The sequence below is a fragment of the Chiroxiphia lanceolata genome, chromosome 3 (assembly GCF_009829145.1).
Source record: "Chiroxiphia lanceolata isolate bChiLan1 chromosome 3, bChiLan1.pri, whole genome shotgun sequence".
NCBI lineage: Eukaryota > Metazoa > Chordata > Aves > Passeriformes > Pipridae > Chiroxiphia > Chiroxiphia lanceolata.
In genome coordinates this window covers 102,257,268-102,281,679 of record NC_045639.1, presented here as the reverse complement: position 1 = coordinate 102,281,679, position 24,412 = coordinate 102,257,268, and the positions used below count along the sequence as shown (strand labels likewise).

General features: G+C 42.5%; 1 long non-coding RNA gene across 1 annotated transcript; it reads right to left on the bottom strand.

Annotated features, from left to right (window-relative positions):
• Positions 1 to 868: 868 nt before the first annotated feature.
• Positions 869 to 16,248, bottom strand: LOC116784426. The gene is made up of 3 exons (XR_004356070.1): positions 16,214 to 16,248; positions 13,595 to 13,719; positions 869 to 937 (listed from the first exon to the last, which is right to left on the bottom strand). It is a non-coding gene; the product is annotated as an uncharacterized LOC116784426 (long non-coding RNA).
• Between the last annotated feature and the right edge of the window lie 8,164 nt (positions 16,249 to 24,412).

The window sequence follows — 24,412 nt, the reverse complement described above, 5'->3', positions numbered from 1 at the left end:
TTTTTGTTATTATACTTCCAAAAGAGTAGTCTGCTTTGTGTGATTTTCACCACTGAAAATAATCAGGAAAACCTGGAAGATCTGTTATTTGACATCTTGACTTTAGTTACTCCCCACATACTGCATTCGCTCTCTCATAGACCTGACCAACTAAGACTGTTTTTATCTAGATGTTGAAAACTTGATGGAGTGCTGAAGAAGGTCTGTTTGTTCAGAGGGTTTGGCAGCTGAAATTACTTAGACCTCAATGACTCTGCAATCTGCTGTTTGCAAACGAGAAGTCTGAGTGGCAACACATATTCTCCATACCCCACATATCTTGGTAAAATCATTTCAGTTTTTCTTCACAATCTTCAGCAATACTAATCTGATGCTTCAGCTGCACTCTTCCCATGTCATAAATATTTTGACAGCATCCTTTAGCGTATCTCAATCTCAAATCGCACTCAATTTCATCTGTCATTTACAGGCATGCTTATAATGGCTCATTTGCTTATAATGGGTAGATTCTATGCTTTCAGTAACAGGAGTAATTAGAGAATACCAATATGTCCAGAAAGCAGAGAGGAGACAAAGAAGGAACATGAAAGACAGGAGGAAAATAAATCATAGAAAGAGAGCTATGGAGATCACTTCACCCTTTCTTAGAAAAATGAAGTCTGGACAAAAGTGATGAAACCAAGAGGCAGAAAATTTAAAATTCAGGACATTGTAACTGGGAGACTTTTGAAATTGGAATAAACGAAACTAAAGGAATTTACAAAACTCTTTAGAGGGGCAAGTTGACCTGCGCTACATAAATTTTAGACATATATATATATCATCACATATAGATATTACATTCACATACAGATTTGTAGAGCAAATTATCTGTGAGTATAAAATGCTTTCCTATTTCCAGTGTGATGGTGGAACAGATAATGATAGATTCCTGCTCCTGAAGTGGGAAGACAAAAAAGGGTGATGAAACTGAGCACACAGTATAAATATGTTATACTTGTAATTAATAAGCAATATAAAATATGGAGTCATACTTACTATCACATTTTGAATGAAAACAATGTTGCTTCATAGCAAAGAAAAATCCAGCTTTAGATTTACTAAAAAGCATGAACAACATGTCCTAAGAAATTAAGCAAGAAATTAAAAAAAGTTTAAAAAATTCCTTGACTTGTTTTCGTCTCCTTATTCTATATTATTGAATAAGTCACAAATAAACATTAACCCTCTGCTAACACAGTTCTGAGACAATGACTGCCATGTATTGGATGCATCATTCATACATATTACACAGGCTGGGACAACTGAGCACACACTGTAACATGACCTAGAGGAAAAACTATCTTTAGCAGTGATGCTAGGAAAGGCTTCTGCAAGCAAACTATGACTGTCAAAATTATTTACCTCATCACAATCGATATTTCTATACTTAGAAATCTGGATCAATTTAATTTGTGGATTTTATTAGCAAACCCATACACAGAATTGTATATTTTGAATCATAACAAAAAGTTCAACACTGAAGACAGTAAACTGATCTTTAGGATACAAAAATATCTCAGTTCATCTGTAAATCTGAATTAAGTACATGGAACTAGTATCCTATGATCCTGAACTCATTTTTAATGAGTCAAACAGCAACAGTGCAGCTTCCCATAGTTACCATATTATTATGATGATTTCTTTTGCTGTCTCTGAAGATGTGTTTCAACTATATAAGCTACAAAAAAGACACAGTTCTGCTCCAGAATGCTTGTAACATCTAACACAAAGACATGGGAGAGACATGTTCTCCTGGAATTAAGAAAGGAGGAAAACAGCTTGGCTTCCATTAAATCCCTTGTTGGGATGATACATTAATTCAGTGATCAAACCACTCCTGGTCTCAGCCTGTGGGACCACGTGGGTCTCCATAGGAGTCTTCTCTCCTGTCCTGCCATATAGGTCCGCTGGAAAAAAGAGGGAGCTGGTGAGGGATCTTCCATGAAAGAGCTTTGCAGAGACAGGAATAAAATAACTGACCACCCCTCCCTGCCCAGAGGGAAGCTCTCATGTCTGTGTTTCTTCTCAACATTTCTGAGTTCCCACCACCCACTGCTCTCTAAGAGTGGTAAAGCTGAGCAGCTGTGACCTGCTGTGGATACCCCCCCCCAGCAGCAACACACTGTCCTGCCCTTGGCTCCACAGCACGCTCCTGGTTCATCCATGCATTCTGGGGAAGGGAAATTTCCCCCAGCAGAGATTTGCTCAAACAATCATGATGGGAATGATCCCTCCAAAGGCATGAAAGCGACATTCACTGGTGTTATTGTAAAGTGTACACAGGGGGTCTGGAGAAAGGTACCAGAAACTATTGAGACAGATTGAAGGTTTTTGCTAGAAAATACAAAAGAACCTCTCAGTTTACACAAACAGCAAGAGTAGGCAAACACTACACTTTCTTGTAATATTAACATATGATTTTTTTTACTTTTACTTAAAGAGTAAAAATATTGCTTAAACCTCTGCACTTGCCCACCACATGCAGAGAAACATTCAATCTCTGGAGTGCCATTACCACCACTATTGCTTTTCACAGGAGCATGTGCCAGGGAGGAACACGGCACACAACAGTGGTTTTTCAGCTTTCTGTTTTTCGAAATATGTGCAGAATAAGACATTCATTTCACAAGCCTATGCTGTGCCCTAATAAATACTGTGCAATTTGAAGCTTTAGCACTTACACAAACAACGGTTGGTTGAAGGAGATATTCACATGGGGCTTGATTATAGTGTTTTATCACTCAGCTGAACATCTAATGTTTAGCACAGAAGTTGGAGTGCTTCTTTTCATGTTATAACAAAGGTTGCCCTCTGATAGTAATTACAGCCTTCCTGTAAGGAAAGGCATTTTAGAACTGCCTGAAAAGTTCAGAAGCTAGAGATGAAGCTTAGAGAAAGAGTTTGCCATCACTTTGCATGTGGCAAGTAGTTTGGTGCCTGAGCTGTTGTCCAGAAAAATGACAGAGCTGCCTTGAAAATATTTCCTCAGAGCTGGAAACATTAAAAAAATCACTACCTGAGGAATAAGAAAGTCTCTGCGATTACAAAAAAAAAAAATCACAACAAAGTTAATATTTCTGTAAAAAAAAGTACAAAATCAATGTGATGAATTATTATACGATCTTTTTTAGAAATGTAGAAAGGCATAGTGATGAGGAGATGTAGAGCAAAGCATATGCAGCAAAATATATTCAGAACAAAGCTGCCCATACACAGCACTCACAGCTTTGCCCTGGAGCAATGAGTTAAATTTTCTAGTGACATTTCTGAATGTATCTTATTGGGGCTCTCATGAACTGCTAATGGTATATGTCTGTGCTTTTTGTACTTACAGCATAATAATCAGTTTAATCAAAATAATTTGGAGAGTTTTATGCATTTTAGGGCACTTAATTACAGATATGCATCTTTCTCTTCTGTCTTTGAGAACTCCAGGTCAGTCATGTTTCTGATCTTTTGGATTTATCTTTTCCTTTTCTGACTTTCAAAATTATTTATCAGTGGCCAGCAACTTCATTAGTGTCTTATTAATTGCAACAAATGGAACTGTTAGTTTTACCTTTGTAGCTTACCAGGGATTCTCTTTTATTTTAAAGTAGTAGTGGTATTAACAGTTCAAAGGCCCAAACTTTATCACCTTCTTCAGAGTTGGAGAGGACTGTCCATGTATAATTTTATTTTCTGTGCACTGATGAGTACAATTTTTCCTGTTTCTCTTAGTTGGGTAATATTTTTTTTATTTTGCTGTCTGTCTCCTTTCCCTATAGAGATTAAATTACTAAATATGCTTTTCCAAACCCTATGTGCTGTATAAGCTCCTCTCTATTACCATGGTTTTGCATTCACCTTTTTCTGGATTGCAACTTTGTTTTCAAATTAAGGTGTCAGATTTTGACATATTTCTATGTGAATAAACTGGATTTTCATTTTCTGTGGTGCCTAAGCAGTGACACTGCATCATGGCAGGTACTATTTGATCACAAAATTAGAACTTCCTACCCTTTTCAAAAACATACCTTCTCTCATGCACAGCTTCCACATCTCCTGCTAAAGCTAGGAGATGTAGTTCTGCACTAAACTGATTAGCTTTTACGGCTTGATGCTGCATTTCATGCTTAAATAAGCATTACTTTATTAATATGTGTGGTCACAGAGATAGTTTGACAGCCTTCAGGAAATTTAATGGTGGTTTTCTCTTTGCTGTGAAGGCTGAAATATTCACCCTTCTGTGGTTAGGTAGCAGATGAAAGGTATTTTCAAATGTTTTGAACCAGTCAAAAATGTACCACAAGAAACATCCAACGGGGAGGAATGAAGGGAGGAGGAACATAGGGTGTCTTGTCAGAAACAGCTAAGATGAAGCCTGTTGGGAAGCAAGGTATATTTTTCTTGTACATCCTTGAGCCAACAAGAGTTCTTGTATGATCCCTCATCCATGCTGATGGCACATGTTCCCAGCTGCAAGACTGGGAGGGAGTGAGAGAACAGCCAATACACTGGATTTGTGACATGTGGGAGAACAGGAACAAGCAGGAAAAGCAGAACCTTCCCACCAGATTTGCAACATCCCATTTTCAGGTATTATCAATGTTATCATTTGAGAACCTCTGACTTTCAGATATGGACACAAGCATATGCATATGCATGTCTGCATGTGTAAAGCCTTGGAGATACTGAGCTGAGCTGCTTGTTGCTGGGCAGTTTGGGGCTAGTGCAGAAGTCCATCCCCATCACCACCACTGTGTCTTGCAGTTTCCAGATGTTGGGTGGCAAGTTTAGGGGGAAGAAAATAACAACAGCCTAAGGAAGCAGATTGGTGATTGCAGCTTTTAACACTATACACGTGTGGTCAAGCAAAGGTTTGGTTTTGCTGCACTGTGGTGGGTGTTGTTCATGTCCCTGCACAGCCACTTGCCTTTAGATAACTGCACAGATTATTTCTAGGCTTCAGAAGCTCATTGCAGTGGTACCCTCTGTGCCTTGCTTGGTGTCTGGTCCTGATGGTTGACTTTGCCAGCATCTCACTGGTTGAAAAGTTGGTGTTTGCTTGTTGGAGGTGTCCCATACCTGCTCAGGTGACACACAGGCTGACACAGTACAGCCACAGCCTATTGTGCACTCTCATCTCAGTCACAGGCATTGTCCAAAGTAATGCTCTGCAGTACTGTGCATCATTACAAAGATTTTATTTTATATTATTCTATGTACTTCCAAATAATCAATAAGCATTCTTGATAATTTGGTAATACATTTGTATGTGTACAAACACATAGATGTTTGTATACATGTTACGACCCGCCCCAGAAAAAGGGGAGGGGAGTAACCCAGGTTCTTATCAATAATTCCCTTGGGGTGGATTAGAGTGAAATGACACTGAATAATCGGTGTCTGAAAACATATATGGATAAGGTTTATTTTAACAATTTTGTATCAACAGGCATGCTAGCATTTTGAGTGTTGTCATATAACAATGTGGCATAGAGATAACCTTTTGGGGGGAGAGAGAATGCATAGGGGAGAGAAAGACCGGATAAGAGTAAGGGAGAGTAAGGGAAAGAAAAGCTTAGAGTGGACAGATGTGTATAGTCACCGCCAACGGGGTCCAGCGATGAAACTTAGTAGTTGCAGCTTCCATGTCTGTCAGTTGAAGTGGTGGCCTTGATCTGCTGGGGGTGAAGGAGGGAAGCCCCCACACTCCAAGAAGTTATGAGTTATTATATCCATGGTCAGTGTCACGGGCCATGCCTCGAGCCTCCAACCTCTTCTTGGGCCTGTGCAGAGTTTTTTGTGTCTGGCCTGGTTCCCGCCTTTCAAGATCAGCAGAGGCAGGGAGGGGCCCGATTGCTCATCAGAGGTATAATGCAAGTCAAAAGCCTGTAAATTTGGCTCTTTACTGGAGAGAGGGATGGGCCCAACTGTCCATCCGAGGTATAATGCAAGTCAAAAGCCTGCAAAAGTCTCCTAGAATGCATAAATCATTAACCACTTCAGTCTCTGACAATACACCAGGCCTTGATACCTAGGGGTTTTCTTCACAGATAGCCCTCTAACACCTACACAAATCTTTTGTCCCAAAGCTGTTGTTCCCACACGAAGACACGTGGTCGTAGGACAGTGTACTTGCATCCTTCCTGCTGGGATGCTTTTTCATGCCTGTTGCTGTGCATCAAATCCCAGTGGGTCCCCAGGCCCTCAGGTGGTGCGGGGTGTTGCTCACACTGGAGGTGGCTCCCAGCAGTGACACACACATCTGGAGCGACTCTGTCTGTCTCTGAGTCCACCTCTCTCTGAGGTGGACTGTGCTCATTTTATGTGGAGCTGAGCTGACGCAGTGCAGTGTCTGCAGTGGTTGGTGATGTGATTTGATGACTTGAGGAAAGCCCTCCACTTATGTATTCTCACATAAACATGGAATCTGACTAATCCATGAGCATTTACTGGCTTAGGAAGTCCTCCTCCTGACCATCATGTGAAGGATTAGCTGGCTTAGGGACATCCTCTCAGCTATTGAATCGATCACCTCCAACATAATTCTGAGCAACCCACTGGTTTGTTTTTTTTTTTTTTTGATAGAATAGATATATCTGAAGCGGAAAAAGTATATCTGAAAAGAAAGAAGAGGACCAATTATTTTACTGCTGTCCTTGTGCCTGATGAAATATCTCATGTGTAAGAGGTTATTCACCAGGGCTATATATTTAGTCCAACCTGGAATGATGATCATCCAAACAAGATCATAAATAAGCCTCTGTTTTTATAGCTAGGTCAGATTGGTGGGGCTTTGCCATCTCTGGCAAATTCTGCAGCTGTTGAAAGGGTTTTGCTGGGAAGCCCTTCAAATCTGCCTCAGGCAGCAGGTAGCAAACTCAGCTCTACAGAAAAAAGGGGTATGAGAGATTCAGGATTTGTTGCAGTTTTTGTCTCACAGGTTTTGCTCAGTCTCGTGAAGTGCTTTGCAAATGTCCAGGCTCATAAATACTTTACTACCAGTCCAGTATCCATTTTACACTCCTTAGGCACTACACAATTCAAGCCCAGAGTGATATTTTTGTTTATGGCAAGGGGTTGTTAATACAAATCCTAATTTGTTCACATATGTGTTCTGCCTGTCAACCCGGCACTCCCTGGCTCTCTGCCACTGAGGACATGGCATTAGTGCCCCCCATAAACAGACAAGTGCCAGATGATAAACATTTTAAGCTCCCAGTGCCAGTGCAATGTCCTCATCTGAGTGTACCATTGCTGGAGTTTGGGGCCAGGGAGCAGCACAGCTGCCATATCCCATCCAACGTAAGTAAAAACAAGGAAAGCATTAAAAGCCACAAACCAGACTGTTGTCATTATGATGACCTAAAAGCATCATGGTAAAATTCAGGACCTTTTCCATCTGGAAAGAGGATCTTGATTTTTGTGAATGTTTTAAGTGCTGGAGACTGATTACAGATTGCAGAAGGGAAATATCTCCAAAGAATAACCATGGAGAGTAGTTCTTCAGGAAAGGAGGGGCTGACACTCACCACCAAAATTTTCTTCCAACAGCAGTTGGTCAAAAAACTATGGCCATCCATGATCATGGTACCTAATGCTTCTTTGCCTCCTGCTTGCATTTAAGGAACCTGTGAGCTCCTCTTCCTTAGGCACAGCAGGGCCTGTCTACTCCTCCTTGTAAGTGCCCTTCAGTAAATGCTCACTCTGAAAAGCACACCAGATTTTGCTCAAGGGCTTTCTCTCCCAGTGCCTGTGCTCAGGACTGGGGCAGCTATACTGCCTCCTCTGGTCTGTTCTGCCTCTCCCACCTCAGCATGTGCATGTCACAAAACAGCCATGACCCCATGCCACAGCCCAGGCCCAGGTCACACCATCTTGGTGACACAGATTGACTATTGTCCTTCTATCATGCAGCACTCAGATTTTGTCTCCCTCCACTGACACTGCAGTTTTCTCTGGCCTCCATCTCCCTCAGCAGCTGGAGGTGACGGGGAGACCTTCAGCAGGAGAATTTCTGTTGGTCTCTGCAAGAGACATCTTCCCATTGCTCCCATTCTTGGATGCTGTCAATGGCCTTTCTGGTCCCAAATCAATCCCCACAAGCTGTCACCACTGATGTTTTTCAATGGGATCAAGCTGTGGCTTTCACTACTACAGTTACCATAGTGAGGAAACCAACAGATGTTTAACACGATTAAAAACAAACCACCAGGCAAAAATCAGAATCAAATTCCCTCTTGTCACTAAAGCCATGAGCCAGGCTGACTGCTTTAGGATGACTAATTTTGGTGTCTTAACACAGGTACCTGGCTCTAGGGTGGTGGAGGAAATAGGACCCGAGGTGTTCCCTGATGAAGGAGCTCAGAAGGAGACTCGAATAAACTGCTGCCAAGCTGACAGTGAAGAAGGGAGTCAGCAGATATGGAGACCAGGTCCATGACAAATTCCTACCTGGTCCTACAGATTCGGAGCTGCGCACTTGGCATCTCCCCATGCCCATGGTGTGAAGGCATCAGCAATAGCATCAGTGTAACAACCCCTCAGTCAGCACTCCCAAGGGAAGCTAACGAGTTCAGCTGAATCTTCCCCTGAAAGTCCCTGATTTTTCACCTTTGCCTCTGGAAGGGTTAGACAGAAGGTCTCTGCATGACTGAACTATACTTTCAGAGATGATGGGACAAGGACCTTAAAAGGCAACAAATGGGCAATACTCTGCTGAGCATTTTGCTGCTGCTGTGAATTACACCTGAAGTACCCCAAGCTTTAGCAATTTCCCTTTTAATTTCTGCATACAGAATTAAAGACCCAGCCACAGGCAGCCCTCATTCCTCTTTTCTGGGCAATCCTACAGGACATAGGCACTACCTCTGATTGCTAGCAGAAGCAGCAGCCAAGACTGCAACTATAAGACATGGAAAAATGATCATTGCTTTTTTGTGATATAGGGTAAACACTCTAGAAATCATTTTCATAATTAGGTCAAGGACTGAGACTGCTGCCAAGCAGGAACAAGACTCAACCACTACCTTTAGGGAATGCATTACAGGGCCAGGAAGCTGTTCTCGGGAAACCTAGCCTGGTATTCCTCACCTGCATCAATCCAGTGCTGAGTATTTTCTCAAAGTATTAGGACACCCTAAAGGTACCAAATGTAAAGCAGTTCTAACAAAAGTAGCAGGATGTTTTGTTTTCTGTGTGCTGTGCCAGATGAAAACCTGATACAGGGATATAGTCGTATATAGTGTCATCTAGAGTTTTTCCCTGGGTCAGGTTAACATTTTCTTCTCCAAAATCAAGATTAACTTAGAGATTCTTTGTTAATTTCTTAACAAAGAAATGTCTGTGTCTTTAAGTGGCCAAAAGTGCTTCCTACAGTCTAAGTTGAATCTGATTCTCTTTCTTCAGTGTTTGCTGTATCTGGAGTCCATGTTATGGCTGTGGTAGACCTTGAAATACAGCACTGAGATGTGGTTCTGGGTGCAGCTGGGGTAACAGTTCATTCTCTTTCTTAGGTGCTACCCAGTGGAAATTTGGCAGATGAGCCTGTTTTCCACAGAGAGCCTGATGCATCTGGTCTGCCAGGCAGAAGAGGTGGATGAGGTCTCAGGGTGAACAAGGCATCTTCAAAGGTGAATTGAACCAATTGTGCAGGTGACGGCATTTCTAGCAGACCAACATCAGTCCAGCACTGCTCCCCAATATCTGTCTTGCTCTTGGAGTAACAGAGGTTCATCAGTTGAGAACTCAGACATCCACTAAGCCCAAGCCAACATGAAGAAGAAATTAGTTTGGCTGTACTGCATGATGTAGCAAATACTCCTCAGGCTGTCTCACCTCTCTATCCAGATTGTAAAAAATGGTATTAATTTTAGCTCTACCATTATTCCATACTTATTGAAGATGTGGGACTTGTGCAACACTTTTTGTTCTGTTTATTCCCATTTTCTCATTAAAAATTGAAGCTAGGCTGCACACTAGAATTAAGTGTGTTACTCTGAAAGGCCAAACACTGCTTTCTCTTCTGGCAGTGACAAAATTCCCATTAGTTTTATTGGCACAGCACTGAGCCCTAAAGCTAAAAGTAGCTCCATGAGTGACAGAACCATTGCATTCAAAATGAAACGCTGCTCCTGATGCACAGCTGAGTTTCTTTCTTTGCTGTCATTTGTGAAAAATAATAATGATCTCTGCAGATGCCGTCTGTGTAGGTCTGTGCCTTCCCTCCAAACCCTTCTGCAACTCGGATTGTTTGGCCACCACCACAGAAATGCCAATAAGCCAAAATGGGTACATCCAAGCCACAGGCAGTCAGGGTTACATGGGGAAAGAGATGGGCTCAAGGTCAGCTCAAAGTTTGGGTGCCAAGGGAGAAGATATATAAAGGAGTCCTCTTTTCAGCAGTCCTGGGACATGGAGGATTCTTCTTTCAAATCACAAGATAGGAAGATTTAAGGTGCATTTTCTGGTTATCTCATGCTATTTTTCTTAGGAAATCAGCTTCACCTGCGAAGCTAAATCTTGAGAAAAGAAACATGATCAGTTCAGAAAAAAAACCAAACCATCACTCTGTGACAACTCTTATGAGTCTGTCATGTACCTGTAATTTAGTGTCTCTCAGAAGGACCCAGATGATGAAATACAGAGATTGCAGAAGAGCATCAGCTTGAACTTCTAAACAAAAGTTTGGGGAAAAAACCCTTTAAAATACAAATAAAGTGCAGGTAAAGTTAAGATGGAAACCTAAAGGCTGAATTAAAAAAAAATAGCAACAAACTATCTAAAAACAATCTTATGCTTTTTAAAATAAAATCTCTGGCTTTTGGAACTGCAGGTATGATTTTTGATGCTTGTAAATAATTGCTATGTAAATATAATATTCATGGCATCTGCTTGTCAATAATACCAGCTCTTTGTTAAACATTCATATCTTCCTGTGTTCCCCGCGGCAAGTATGCAGACAGTAGAATGTGTGCTAAAAGTGGCAATTCAAATGTTTCTGTTAGGTGCTGGATTTAGCTGTGGCAGGACAGCTGACCGGATAGAAAGCCTTGGACAGCAAAGCCTGCTCCCTTTGAAGCTGACACCTTAGTACGGCTATTTGTCATCTCCTTTCTGCTAAACTTTTTGATGGTCATAGCTCTTGGATCAGATGAGGGTGTTCATGGTCTAACACTCTCCAGCACACACCGCCACACTGTGGTAACTCCTCCACAAAGTCCTCCTGCAAAGCTTCACCCAGAGAAAACAACTCTCCCTTTCTTTCCTCACCTGGGGCATTGGTTGGGCTCCAGACTAAGCTGCAGATTAAATCTAGGCAGTCAGAACTTACAGCCAGCACCTCACCCATGTTTGCAGGCTTGTTTACGACATGAACTCTGTGCAAAGAACTTCTTGAAACCCACTGGTAAGATCTAGCCCCACAGAAGGTTTCCAAATGTCTAATTATCTCATTTAAACCTCCTTCTGAAATACTTTATTTCTAAATTATGAAGAGGTTTAATAACAGCTTTCAGCTTCATTAACTGTTTTATATACCTGGAATTAACAAAACCCACAAAAATCTTGATTAATTGCCCAGCAGTGTTGTCTGACACAGGGTAGGGTTTATACCAGTGTTAAAGCCTTTCTGAGAAAGTGGATTTTTACATGTGGTCAACGTCTACTTTGTGAAAAAACAGAAAACGGATTCTATGCTGTATTCCTCCTTTTCTGAAAAATTTCACAGAGCAGTAATTTGGCTGAAGAGTGCAGCGATGCGTTCAGCTAGAACGGAACCCTTTAAAACTATGTGAAAACTGCAGCTTGACAGTATTTCACACATATCTATCCAAGGTCGGAATTTAACATAATAGCCACACTTTGTTAACAAACAGCTCTTCTTCTGATGTGGAAATAGCATGAGATGAGTTTTAAAATAGAGCAGCACCAGCGATGGCTATGCACATGGTTTCTAAAGCTTTATGCTACTGCCCAACACCCCTGCATTTGAGATGTTCAGCACAAGCTGGATTCCTTCTTAAATAGTCTGTTTTACATGCAAAATTCTGAACTTTTCATATTCAAAAGCCTTGTTCCAGTCAACATACATTTGGGGGGGGGGGGGAGGACAGGAATGGAAAATGAGCCAGTAATGTACTGCCACTAGCCATTTGGCCAAACTGACCAACCCATTTAAGAACATGAGTGACTTCCAAGGACACCCAGCACACTGTTAATGTTGAAATTTTAAGACATTTTCTTTGACAAGAAAGTGAAGATAAAAGTAGCAAGACGTCAAAATGAATGAATTGTGAATTACCATTTAATATTTCAGTGAAGCGACATATGAATAAAGACAAGGGTGCCTTGCTGCTAAAAATAACCTCTTGTTTTTAATGCTGATCTGCAGCTGTAATGAAAGTGTTCAGCATTTTTCAACTCTATCAATTTTTAAATCCAGCAGGTTATGTCAACCTGAGAGAAGAAAAACTCTCTCTGACTTTTAGACAAAATGTAATTTCTTTCTAACTTACTTTTGATTTTGGAAACTAAGTATATCCTCCAAACCAAAGGCAAATCAAAGGCAAGCTATCACCTTGGTATTATGCAAATCATGGAGCAGTGAAGAGAGCCCCTGGGAGATAAGAAATACTTAGTGTTAGGACCACTTCAAAGAGCGTAGGATCATCATTCTGCTCTATTGTACAAGTGGCTTTTCACATGTAAATCTGCCATGATTAAATTAATATTTGTGAGCTTAACTCTGATCCTTTCTCCTTTACTTAATGAAGGACTAATTCCACTGAAGCTGAAGGAATTACATACGTGACTGATCCCAGAATTAGGCTCCATACATGGTTGGGTTGACTTTGATTTTTTGGGGGTCTCTGTTGAGCCTGCCCTCCCAAAGCTTTCCCTTCTTCCACAGAAGCCCCTGCAACATTAAAAGGTTGGTTAAAGTGAATTTACCAATGGGAAAACATGCATTTATATTTCGACTCTGGTAGAAAGAACGTCTTCACTCAGGAGCAAAGAATATAGCAAATGTCATATTTCCAACAGGCCATTGACATTTTGGCAACGTTTTTGGCACAATTTGGTACAGTGCCCAAATATATTTGTCACTGCTAAGTAGTCTGTTCCAAAAATTTTGGAAAAAATAAATGTCTTAGGCACAGAAAAGAGAGAGAATGGAACAATATAAGGGAAAAGTGAAAAGAAAGGAACTGTGATATCTTCTTTGAATGACAAGTAAACTTTCTGTGTCTTCACTGCAAGAGAAAAAAGAGATTTGTGACTGAGAGGCATTTCAAAGGACCTGTCACAGCACAAAAATCTAGCAGAGACAAGGCATAGGTCTCTGATACAGCTACTCAAGGCAAGCTTTATATCTTTATCTCACTAGTTAACAGTGAGATTAAAAAAACCCACAGTGCCTTGTATCTGCAAAGACTATGTGTTAACACAGCTATCTTGATGTCAAAGAACATCCTTGGTTTTCCATAAGAATAGCTATGAGACCAAGTACTTTTAAGCATTCTATCAGGTTATCCAGCTATATTATTTTTATAGGCTGAGGATTTACCAAGCAGATACTTCGGAACATAAACTTGGCCTGCAGGGTAGAGATGAAGTAGAGGTTTTGTGGCAAGTTCATATTTGTACAGTTCTTGTCCTGTCTTCTCCAGCATGCAGCAACTGTTCACACCCCTAAAAAAAGATGCCAAAATTCACTGTCTTGCCAGATAACTCTCATTTATTCTTTCTGTTCTTTTTCCTTCACACCCCACTACTTTTCCAGCACCCATGCTGTAGCTCTGTAAATAAACAACATAACAAAATGACTTTTATACTCAGGCTTAAAGAATTTCAGTTAATAGATGTAATTAGATGTAATTATACATAATATTGACTAGATTTAATTCCAGAGCACAGCAGTCTTGTTATCCACAGGACCAGTTCAAGATGAGCACAGTATCACAGAATCACAGAATCAAGTTGGAAGGGACATCTGGAGGTCATCTGGTCCAACCCCTCTGCTCAAGCTGGACTACACAAGGTACAATTGCTGAGACCATGTTCAGATTGTTTTTGATTATCTCCAAGGATGGAGACTCCACAACTTCCTTGTGCAACCTGTGCCAGTGCTGGATCACCCTCACAGTAATATAGAGGTAGCTCATTGAGAACCATTTATTGGCCCTATGGTCAAAGGACGACTTCTGCTTCCAAAAGATTATTCAGACCTCCTGGAACCATGACAGCTGCGATGGAAGGTTTTTTATGACAAATGGGACTTGTTCCCAGTGTCCACCGTGAATTATGGATCTGCAGGAGTCAAACTGGTCAGATATCTATATCTACAGAAATACGTGAAACTTTTACCCTGTATTGTAAGTCCACAGCCATTACTGTGCAAAACTCCTAGTTGTCCTATGGAGTTTCAAATTCCTACAGGTTTAGAAAATTGAACCGACTCTAGGACTATTTTGACTAGAAAGGCTGCTTAGGCACTTCAGACTCCTGTAGCTACCGATATGCAGGCACAAAAATGTAGTTATCTCAGTCTTGATCTGAATCCCATCCCACCTCTGTCCACTTCTCTGGATCCCTTTCCCCACCCACGACGTGGGGCGGCCCAGTTCTAGTTCCATTTCCATCTGAGGAACCATTCCGATGTCTTGAAGGATGGGGAAGGGGAACTCCAGGGGTTTCTTCAGGGGTTTCTTCAGGCCCTGAGCCTGGAGGGGAGAGGTGCCCTCCCCTCCCCCCACGCACGTGGCTCCATGGCCAGCACAGAGACAGCACACCGGGCGTGGAGAGGAGGCAAGAGAGCACTTCCCCTGCAAGGAAAGACTGAGACAATTGGGTTTGTTCAGACTGGAAATGAAAAGGCTTTGGGATGACTTAATTGGGATCTTCCAGTCCCTGAAGGAAGCCTATAAGAAGGATGGAGAGAGATTATTTACAAGGGTATGTAGTGATACGGCAAGGGAGAATTGAAAGAAAGTAGGTTTAGATTAGATGTTAGAAAAAAATTCTTTGTTGTGAGGCACTGGAGCAGGTTGCCCAAAGAAATTGTGGATGCCCCATTTTTATGCTCTGGATTAAGCTATAAACTGCCCAGAGCGGTTACATTTTTATTTAAGAATTTTTAAAAGCCTTTTCGTTTGTTATAACCTCTAATTAGCATCCAGAGAAAGAGTCACACACTCTTCTCTAAGAGAAATTCTTTTTAATTTAGTGAGAAAAATAAAATATTTTGGCAAAAGGTTTTTACAGGAGTAAAACACAACCAAGAAAAAAGCATTTCACTGAAACATTCAGCACAAAGACCCATTCCACAGGAAACACCCACTAAAAACAATCCATGTACCACCTTTAGTAAAACACAGTTCATTGGTTTACAGTTCATTACCCACAAGAGAAGGAAAAGAGAAAAGAAAACAGATTAAAAGGAATAAAGAAAGAGAGAAGAAAGAGAGAAGGAGAGAGAGAAAGGAGAATAGTTACTGACAAGATTAGATGATTCTCATGGTGCCAGCTGGAGAGGGAGAAGAGAGACAGGAGAGGGAGACTGCATGGAGCCTCATGTATTTATAGAGTTCAGTTTTCCCTCCCAGGCAGGATATCCAGTCAGTGCCTTCCAGGCCAGAGTGAGTTGTGCTGTAGCAGTCACAGGCTGCAGGGGGGTGGTGTGGGTGGGCTACCAGGCAGGTCTGCCTTGACTGACAGCCCGGCTGCAGGGCTTGCAGCTCTGCCGTGTGCTCTGCGTGGGCTGCAGGCCTTGCCTTCATCTCTGCCCTGTGCCCTCAGCACAGGCCTGATGTGCAGGCCTTACCATGGACCTGCAGGTCCAGGCTCAGCCCTTCCCCACATGCACACACACTCAGTGAGTTGGTTCCGACCCATTTCAATAATTCAGTGAGATTCAGATCCAGGATCTCACACCCATCCCCGGAAGTGTTCAAGGCTAAGTTGGATGGGGCTCTGAGCAACCTGGTCTAGTGAAAGGTGCCCCTGCCCATGGCAGAGGGATTGGAACTAGATGATCTTACAAGGTTCTTTCCAACCCAAGCCATTCTATGATTATATGATTCCATGATTCAATGATTACATGATACTGACCCTACTGTCTGCTGGGAAGTAGCATGACATGTGCCACAGCTTAGTGAAGAACTAAACCATAGGGTCCATGACCTACCCTGCATGAGGGACATGAGGAAACTCTGTAGCCACTAACACGGGGACAGTTGCTGAGCAGAAATAGAAATGTGTGTATTTTTTGAGAAACGGAGGTACAGAGATCTCGGCTTTCATTGCAGAAGCGCTAAGAACGGGATCCTGGCAATTATGTTCAATAAGTAGTTCGGGGAAAGAAAGCATTGATTCCCTAGAAATTCCTGATGCTGGTCAGCACACAGTTCTGAGGCCAGCATCCAGCTTGTCCATCTGACACCTGATATTATCACAGAAACAGTGTTAGGCAAGGTCCCACACCCATATTACAAATGGGCCCCTGCTCATACCTGGAAGACCCCACTTCTCATCAAGTCCAATGGATGTGTGTGTACACAGGGAAATCTGGGGCTTGGCACAGGCTCCGGCTGGCACATAAGGGCAGAGGAGGTGTGCTCAGTGGGCTGATACTTCATCCCTCATCTCTTCCTCAGAAATTTCATCCTCTTGAACACTTGAGCAAAGTTTTGCCTTACTATAATAAGTAGATATCTTCAGTGTTTTCTTCTTAGCCACTGCCAAGTGCTTTTAATACCATCTTTCTGTTTTAAGTGAGCTAAGGAGCTTATTTATCCCTAATCAAATAACTGCAGCTTTTCCAGGCACAGGAAAGCTAAAATTCAGTGATTTCAGGCCATCTACAGAAACATCAACAAAATCTGAATTTCTTATTATTGAAATTATTCATTTTATCTGAATGTCACTTCCACTTATGTTAGTTTTGATCTGGTTGGGAAAGTGAGCAGCTATTGAGGCTATTAAGCAAACATTCCCTGAATCAAAACAATTGGCTAATTACTTCTAGACACATATGGGGTTTATTATGCATGAATTAGTTACTAATTCATCCATACTGCATTTTAATATTCAGCTAGCAAGCTCAGATTGGTTTTACAGAAACTTTTGTGTTTTCCCAAATTGAGACCTTTGCTACTTACTGAAGAGTTCTAAACAGTAAATAAATATTTAATGAGATCTTGGGGAAAACATTCTCTTTTAACTTGTTTAAAGAAAATAGTTTATTGAACAGCAGAGTAAAATCAAAGCTGAGCCATGTTCTCCTCAAACTCAGCCTGGAGCCTAGGAAAAAAAGAAAATGTTGCTTTAACACATAATGTAATTTGCTGGTGTCAGAAGTGAAAGGGCTGCCAGAGCCTCAAGCCAGCTAACTCCGATTGCTCCCCACTGCGAAGGGCATTTGATCATCGATCACGGTGACTCACAGGATGCATGCAAAAGAAATGAGCCATGTCATGGTCTAACCCCACCCAGCAACCAAGCTCCACACAGCCACTCATTTACTCCCCCACCGGCAGGATCGGGAAGCAAATTAAGAAGGGTAAAAGCAAGAAAACTCATGGGTTGAGATAAAGCCAGTTTAATGAAGAAAGCAAAAGATGTGCACACAAGCAAAGAAAAAACAAAAGATTAATTCACCACTTCCCAAGGGCAGGCAGGTATTCAGCCATGTCCAGGAGAGCAGGGACCCATCACACATAATGGACTTTGGAAGATGGATACCATCACTCCAAACATTCCCTCCCCTTTTTCCTCCTTCTTCCTCCCTTTTATATACTAAGCATGATGTCGTATGGCAGGGAATATCCCTTTGGTCAGTTTGGGTCATCTGTCCCGGCTGTGTCTCCTCCTAACCTCCCGTACATCCTCAACTTCCCTGCCACTGTGGCAGTACAAAAAGCAGAAAAGTCCCTGGCTCTGTGCAAGCCCTGCTCAGCAATAACAAAAACATCTCTATATTATAAACCCTGTGTTCAGCACAAATCCAAAACACAGCCCCATACTAGCCATGGTGAAGACAATTAATTCTACCTCAGCCAAAACCAGCACAGCTATGTCTTTAACTAGGAAGAAGAGTAGGAGGATGGGGACAGGAGGTTAAGAGAAATCCTGTCTCTCTACATCTATGGAAGAAAACCAGAGCTATGGGGTTGCAAAAATCAAAGTGAGAAGCTCAGTCTGGTGCAGCAGAGGAGTGGATGGCTAGGAGATAATTCCCATTTGCTTTTATTATAAAGATACTGTCTTCATTGTTAGAGAAGAGCAGCTATAAATTTTCTTGCCATTGTCACATAGAAGCATGATAACAATGGTAAGGAGGAAATGATTAATAAACCCTGGTTTTTTGTAGGAAGTCAAACTCCTCAAGAATTCCTGCTGTAGCATCTTTACTGGAAACAGTTAAATCCAGAAGTAGTTCAACAGCCATAGGAGGAAATGCAGGTCATGTCTTCAGGTACATCTGGTAACTCTCACCAGCAATAAAACACAGGATACGACAGCACCCCAGGCCAGAGGAGAGCTGGGTCACACAAGTCCCTCTCAGCACTGCATGAGGAGGCAGTTGAACTGCCTCTGCTGTGCTGTGGGGCAGAAGCCCCCAGTGTGGGATTGGCAATAGTGCTGATGTAGGGCATCCCATTCTCCTTTACCATGGGGACATGGGGATGGTTTTGCCCCAAAGCAGCCTTGTACATGTGACCTGCTCCATCTGCAAGACTGACCACCAACACATCGACTCCCATACTCCTCAGGTTCACTGTCTCTCCAGGGCTGTGCTTGCTGCAGTCATGGGACGATGGAGAACTGATTTGGACATTTATTACAGGGGAAGAAGAATGAAATCTAATGAATCAAAATACAGAATTTAGGATACAACTTCTAACAACTTGACAAACCTGACAATGATTTTTTGTTCCTGTTATGGAGCCTTGAAGACCATTTATGTCATTATTTTTATATATATGCACAGATACTTAAGGATTTTCTGTATCAGAACTTCTCCCTTGAGGACACAGTGCCATGTGATGAGTCCTTCAGTGAAAGAGCCAGTTTATGAAGGTCCTGTGTAAATCTCTGCCATGGCATGCTGCCCATCCCTGTTTCAGAGGTTGCCTCGTTGGTTACAGTGACACAGAATCTATGTGATCACGCTGTAACTCACACCTTTGAAACTTTCTAGTTTTTCACAAGTGCTTTTGGGGGTGACATCACCTTGCAATAGTGGGTTGTGCAAAAACCAGATGCCCCTTAATGCAGCCACCCAAATCCCGGGGATTTTGTGTATGATGAAATTTTAGCTCCTTCTGTCTAGCCAATGGTGAGAAACAGCACTTCTGAGAAGGAATCCAGCCCTGTGTCTTTGGATGAGACAATCTCTGGAGATGCCTGCTTCTCTCCAGCAGCATATCCAGAATGACTGTTGTATGCTGATATCAGACCAAGGCTGGTTGAGATAACGTCCACTCAGATGCTTGTGGAGAGGGCACAGAGGGTGGAGCTGCATCCAGAAACAGACTGTGAGTCATTTGGTCTGATGTGGGTATAACTTCTTCCTCAGGTGTTGTCGTGGGGATAACCCTGCTCAGCTTTGATGGCACAAATCTCAGCTGGAGGTCTATAGCCACAGAAGATTCTGACTGCAGCAGACAGTGGCCTGCAGCCTGTGCCTGGGAAAGAGGGCCTCTGGCACTAAAGCAGCCCAGTCACACAATGTGGTGCAGCAGGTGGGTGTCTTACTGTGCTCTGAGGCAGTGCTGCCTCTGGGTGCCTCTCCTTCAGATGAAGGTGCACAAGAATAGGAGCATCTTCTCAGTGGAGAATGCCCAAGACTCGCAAATTGTTCCATATTACAACAAGGGAAAACATTTTGAAATTTCCCAAGCAAAAGAAAAGGACAAAATATATTTGGGATCAGTGGAAAAATATGTTCTAAATATATCACTTCGAATTTTATACTGCAGGAAAAATGCTACATACTTAATGGTGTCTGCTATTACAATGAACATTTTAATCTAGTAGTCTAGATTGCAGTCTAGCATCGTAATGCACTGATTAAGTTGCAATGAAATGTTTTGGCTTCTCCTCATTGTAAGTATTAGAAAAACTGATTTGTTCCCATAAAACATACTTTCAATTAAACAGCATTTTTCATTGCAGGATCATTCTTTAAGAATTTTCAGGTAGCTTTACCTGTGACAAGAAGGACGCATGGATTACAGATGCTGCTGGTCTGAATTTGTCTCCTTTATAAACATATTTCCTGCACCACACTGGATTTGCAGATAAATCTTTTTTCCCAGTATAAAATAAAGCAGAAAAAAAATTCAGATTAAGAGAGATTATTTTAATCTTAGAACTGTTAGAAAATAGATTGATGTGTTGTCAGAGTGAAAAAGAGACCCAGGGAGTGAAAGCTAAGGCTGAAAATGTCAGACTTAAAATAAATCTAGCCAGGCAAGTTGAATTTCAAATTGTTCCATAATGCTACCATGACACTCTGAGCAATAATTAAGTTCTCTATTGTTTGCATTCAGCAAAGAATCTTTTAATATCCTGCAATTTATCATTCTAAAACTGCATAGCAATATAATCCTCTCCATTCTAAATAGAGCTGTAATTGTTAAAGAAATGGTAAAATGCATTGGTAATTCACCCCAAACTGCTGGCATCATTATTCCTGGGACATGGTTTGGTGATTTTTGATAAGATATTGAGATTACTTCATTAAGAGGCAAAATCTGAAGAATTACTGAACAGTGAGCAGAACTGAGATGCTCAGGCCCCCTATGAGAAGGTTTGGGGTCTCTTTGGTCCTTTTCCTTTAAGCACAGGGTCAAGGTCTGTTCTTGGTTACACTGGTGGATGACTGTGTTTATTTTAGTGGGTTATCCCAAGAGCATGCTGGTATAGGTAGAAGCAGAACTGGGCCTGTGCAGCAGCACACAGACCAGCTGCGCCTTCCTTGCCACTCATGGTTTGTGGAGTTTGGAGCTTGTTACCCCAGCTGACTGCACAGGTGAGATCAGTGACTCTGTCATGCTGAGGCAGCAGGTGATATGGAGTCATCCTCACCCAAGTTTAGACATTCAAAGTTTTATATTTTAAATTTTAGGTTTGCCCCAAAGCTTACAACTTTCTTAGGTCTTAAAACTCCAATGTAAAGCTACAGCACTTCTTCAAAGAAGGCAATGCTCAAGTTAAACAGCTTCTGGCAGTTCCTTATTCAGTTGTTCTGGACCAAGAGAGAAGGTTATCATCTCTAAAGCAAGTCATTCTCCCACTGCTAAAATTCATTCTCTCTTAATGCATGCAGATGAGGCGTGTCATTTCATACCTCCACAGAGGTGAAAGTCTCCTTCGTCCCTGTTCATACTGAGCTTCATCAGTTTCGGTGGCAGAGACCTCCTGGTAGCTTTTGTCATTGATCACCACGTGGTGCCCCTTCTATCAGGAGGTACTTTTTAGGCTGTTCCTCTTGAATTTTTTTTCTAGATGTGAAAACCTTTAAGCTGAGAACTAAGTGCTTCATCTGCATGGCTGGTGAATGAGCACAGGATGACAAATATCCCAGAACAAGGCAGGGAAAAAATGTGAGGATGTCAAAACCAGGAGAAGCTGCTAATTCCCAGATGTAGAGGACACAAGCAACCCACTGATACACAAGGCAGGGGCTTCTCCCCAGTTCCCACAGCATTATTTCTTTTTCAGAAAGTGGCTGCGTGCAGGCAGTTGCCCACCACCCCATTTCACACCCTGGAGAGCTGAGCCAGAGTTTTTTCAAATGCAGCTGAAAGCTGCAGGACCCCTGTCCTCAGGAGGGCCCCCTGATATCTGAACAGAGAATGCACAGGAGAAAGGGGAAGCACAAAGCTGCCCTCACACAGCACATCCTCTGGTCCTCTCCTGGGCATGAAATTATCTGTAGGCAAATTTCCAATAAATATCTCAAGAGACAGGGCCTTCAGAAAGGATCTGTGTGTGGAGAGTGGTGGAAGAGAGAAATCATGGGGCAGTGAGTGTTAGGGAAACAAAATAGGTAGCTGCCAAAACTTGAGATATCTGAAAATATGGACTATGGAAACATAGTGTAGTGGGTTTCTGTGGCTAGGTTTTGGTAGAGGAGGGGGCTATAAGGGTGGCTTCTGTTAGAAGCTGCCAGAGGCTTCCCTTGCCTGGCGGAGACAATGCCAGCCAGCTCCAGGACAGGTTTCCTGTTGCTGGCCAAGGCCAAGCCAGTCAGGAGCAATAATAACGCCTCTGTGATAACATAGTTAAGAACATAAAGTTATTGCGTAGCGAAAAATTCCAGCCAAGGAAGAGTGGAGTGAGAACATGTGAACAACAAAGTAGACACCAAGGTCAGTGCACAAGGAGGGGCAGGAGGTGTTCCAGGCGCCGGAGCTGAGGCCCCTGAACCCCATGGTACAGACTATGGTGGGGCAGCTGTGCCTCTGCAGTCCATGGAGGACCATCAGGGTGCAGAGACCCCCCTGCAGCCCATGGAGGAGCCCTTGCTGGAGCAGGTGGATGCATGAAGGAGGTTGTGACCCTGTGGGAGGCCCAAGATTGAGCAGGGTCCTGTCGGAGACCTGTGGCCGTGGAGAGGGAAGCCCAGGCTGGAGCAAGTTTTTCCCTGGTGGGACTCGTGGCCCCTGTGGGGCACCCATATTGGTACAGCTCATTCATGAAGGACTGGACCCCATGGAGGAGTGACCCACGGGACAGCAGTTTGGGAAGAACTGTTGCCTGTAGGATGGACTCACTCTGGAGAGGTCCATCAAGGACTGTCTCCCATGGGAGAGACCCCACAGGAGCAGAGGAAGGAAGGACTCCTCTCCCTGACCAGCAGCAGAAACAACTGACTGCAACCCCCATTCCCTGTCTCCCTGCACTGCTGGGATGGAGAAGGTAGAATTTTGGAAGCAAGGAGGGGTGGGGAGAAGGTGTTTTAAAGATTATTTTACTTCTCCCTCTTTTGCTCTGACCCTGTTAGTAATAAATTCAATTAATATCTCCACTTGGAGTTTGTTTTGCCTGTGATGGTGATCAGTAAGCGACCTCTCCCAGCTATTATCTCCACTCATGAACCCTTTGCTGTTTTTTTTCTCTCCTCTGTCCAGTTGCAGAGGGAGAGTGAGAGAGCAGCTTTAGTGGGTACTGGGCATCTGGCCAAGGTCAACCCACTACACATGGTTAAGATAAACCATAGTATTTTTAACACAGAGCTCAGTGAGTTGGAGAAAAGAACCTTTGCTTTCCTCACTGGGGAAGGAGAACATAAAAGAAATGAACTGTGACAACAAAGCAGCACATAATTACTTTGCCTTATTACTCTGTCACCTTCCTCTTTCCCCTCAGCCCTCATGAGTCATCACTCATCCCAGTGCCAGTGTCACAGATCTGCTAGTGGAAACCACATTCTGCTCTTGGGGCTAAGGACCAGGTTCTCCTCTGAGCCAGATAGGAAGAACAGGGAATGAGCAAACAGCTTCAAGTATCCTTGTCTCCCCTCCTTGGACCTTGTATGGTATGGGGAAAGAACTGAGTTGTGTACAGGCAGAGAAACCAAGGGCAGCAGCTATCCAGGGTGGCTGCAGTGCCAGAATGCAGGAAAACCAAGGAAAGGCAGTTAACATTAATGAAACTGTATGAGTATGCAGGGTTTTTTACCTCTAAATTTCCCCACATCCAGACTCCCTGGGTACTATGCTTCCAAACTCAAGCTCCCATTTGTAAGTCATTTTACTCATTTCTGCAATTATTTTTTTCCAGGAGGAAATATAGAATTGTAGGGAAAAAAAGCTCTAGGATTTTGGGTTCTTTCTCCTTAATTCCACAGAATTTACCAGACACATTAATTAATGAGATCAGGGACTCTAATAATTATTATTATTCTTTCTCAATATTGTGTTTGAAAATATGAAGTTCACTCAGACTTATTATAAATCTTCATCTGCTCCTACCTAACCATCAGTTTAAGGACACAAGCAGCACAGGTAGGTAAGATGCAATTTCCCTCTGTACATTTGTAGTACCACAGGTTTCTGAATCTCAGCAGTATCAGAAAGCTAATTCATCTACCCATTTCAAAAGCTGATTTATTACCATCTCAGAAAGAGAAGCAGCATTGTTAAAAATGCACGGTAATTTGCTGCTCTTAAAATCAGTCAACCTCAGCCAGCACTGGCTGTTACACTGACAGTATAAAAACATAAGCCTGCCCACTACACCAGCTCCAGCATCGTTGGCTGCAATCTCATCAGCCCAGAGACAAGTGTGAACATTGCCAGCCGTGTCCCCATGGAGTTCACAAAAATCCAGCTAAGAGTAACTTGAAGGCAAGCAGAGAAGTATTTAACATTTT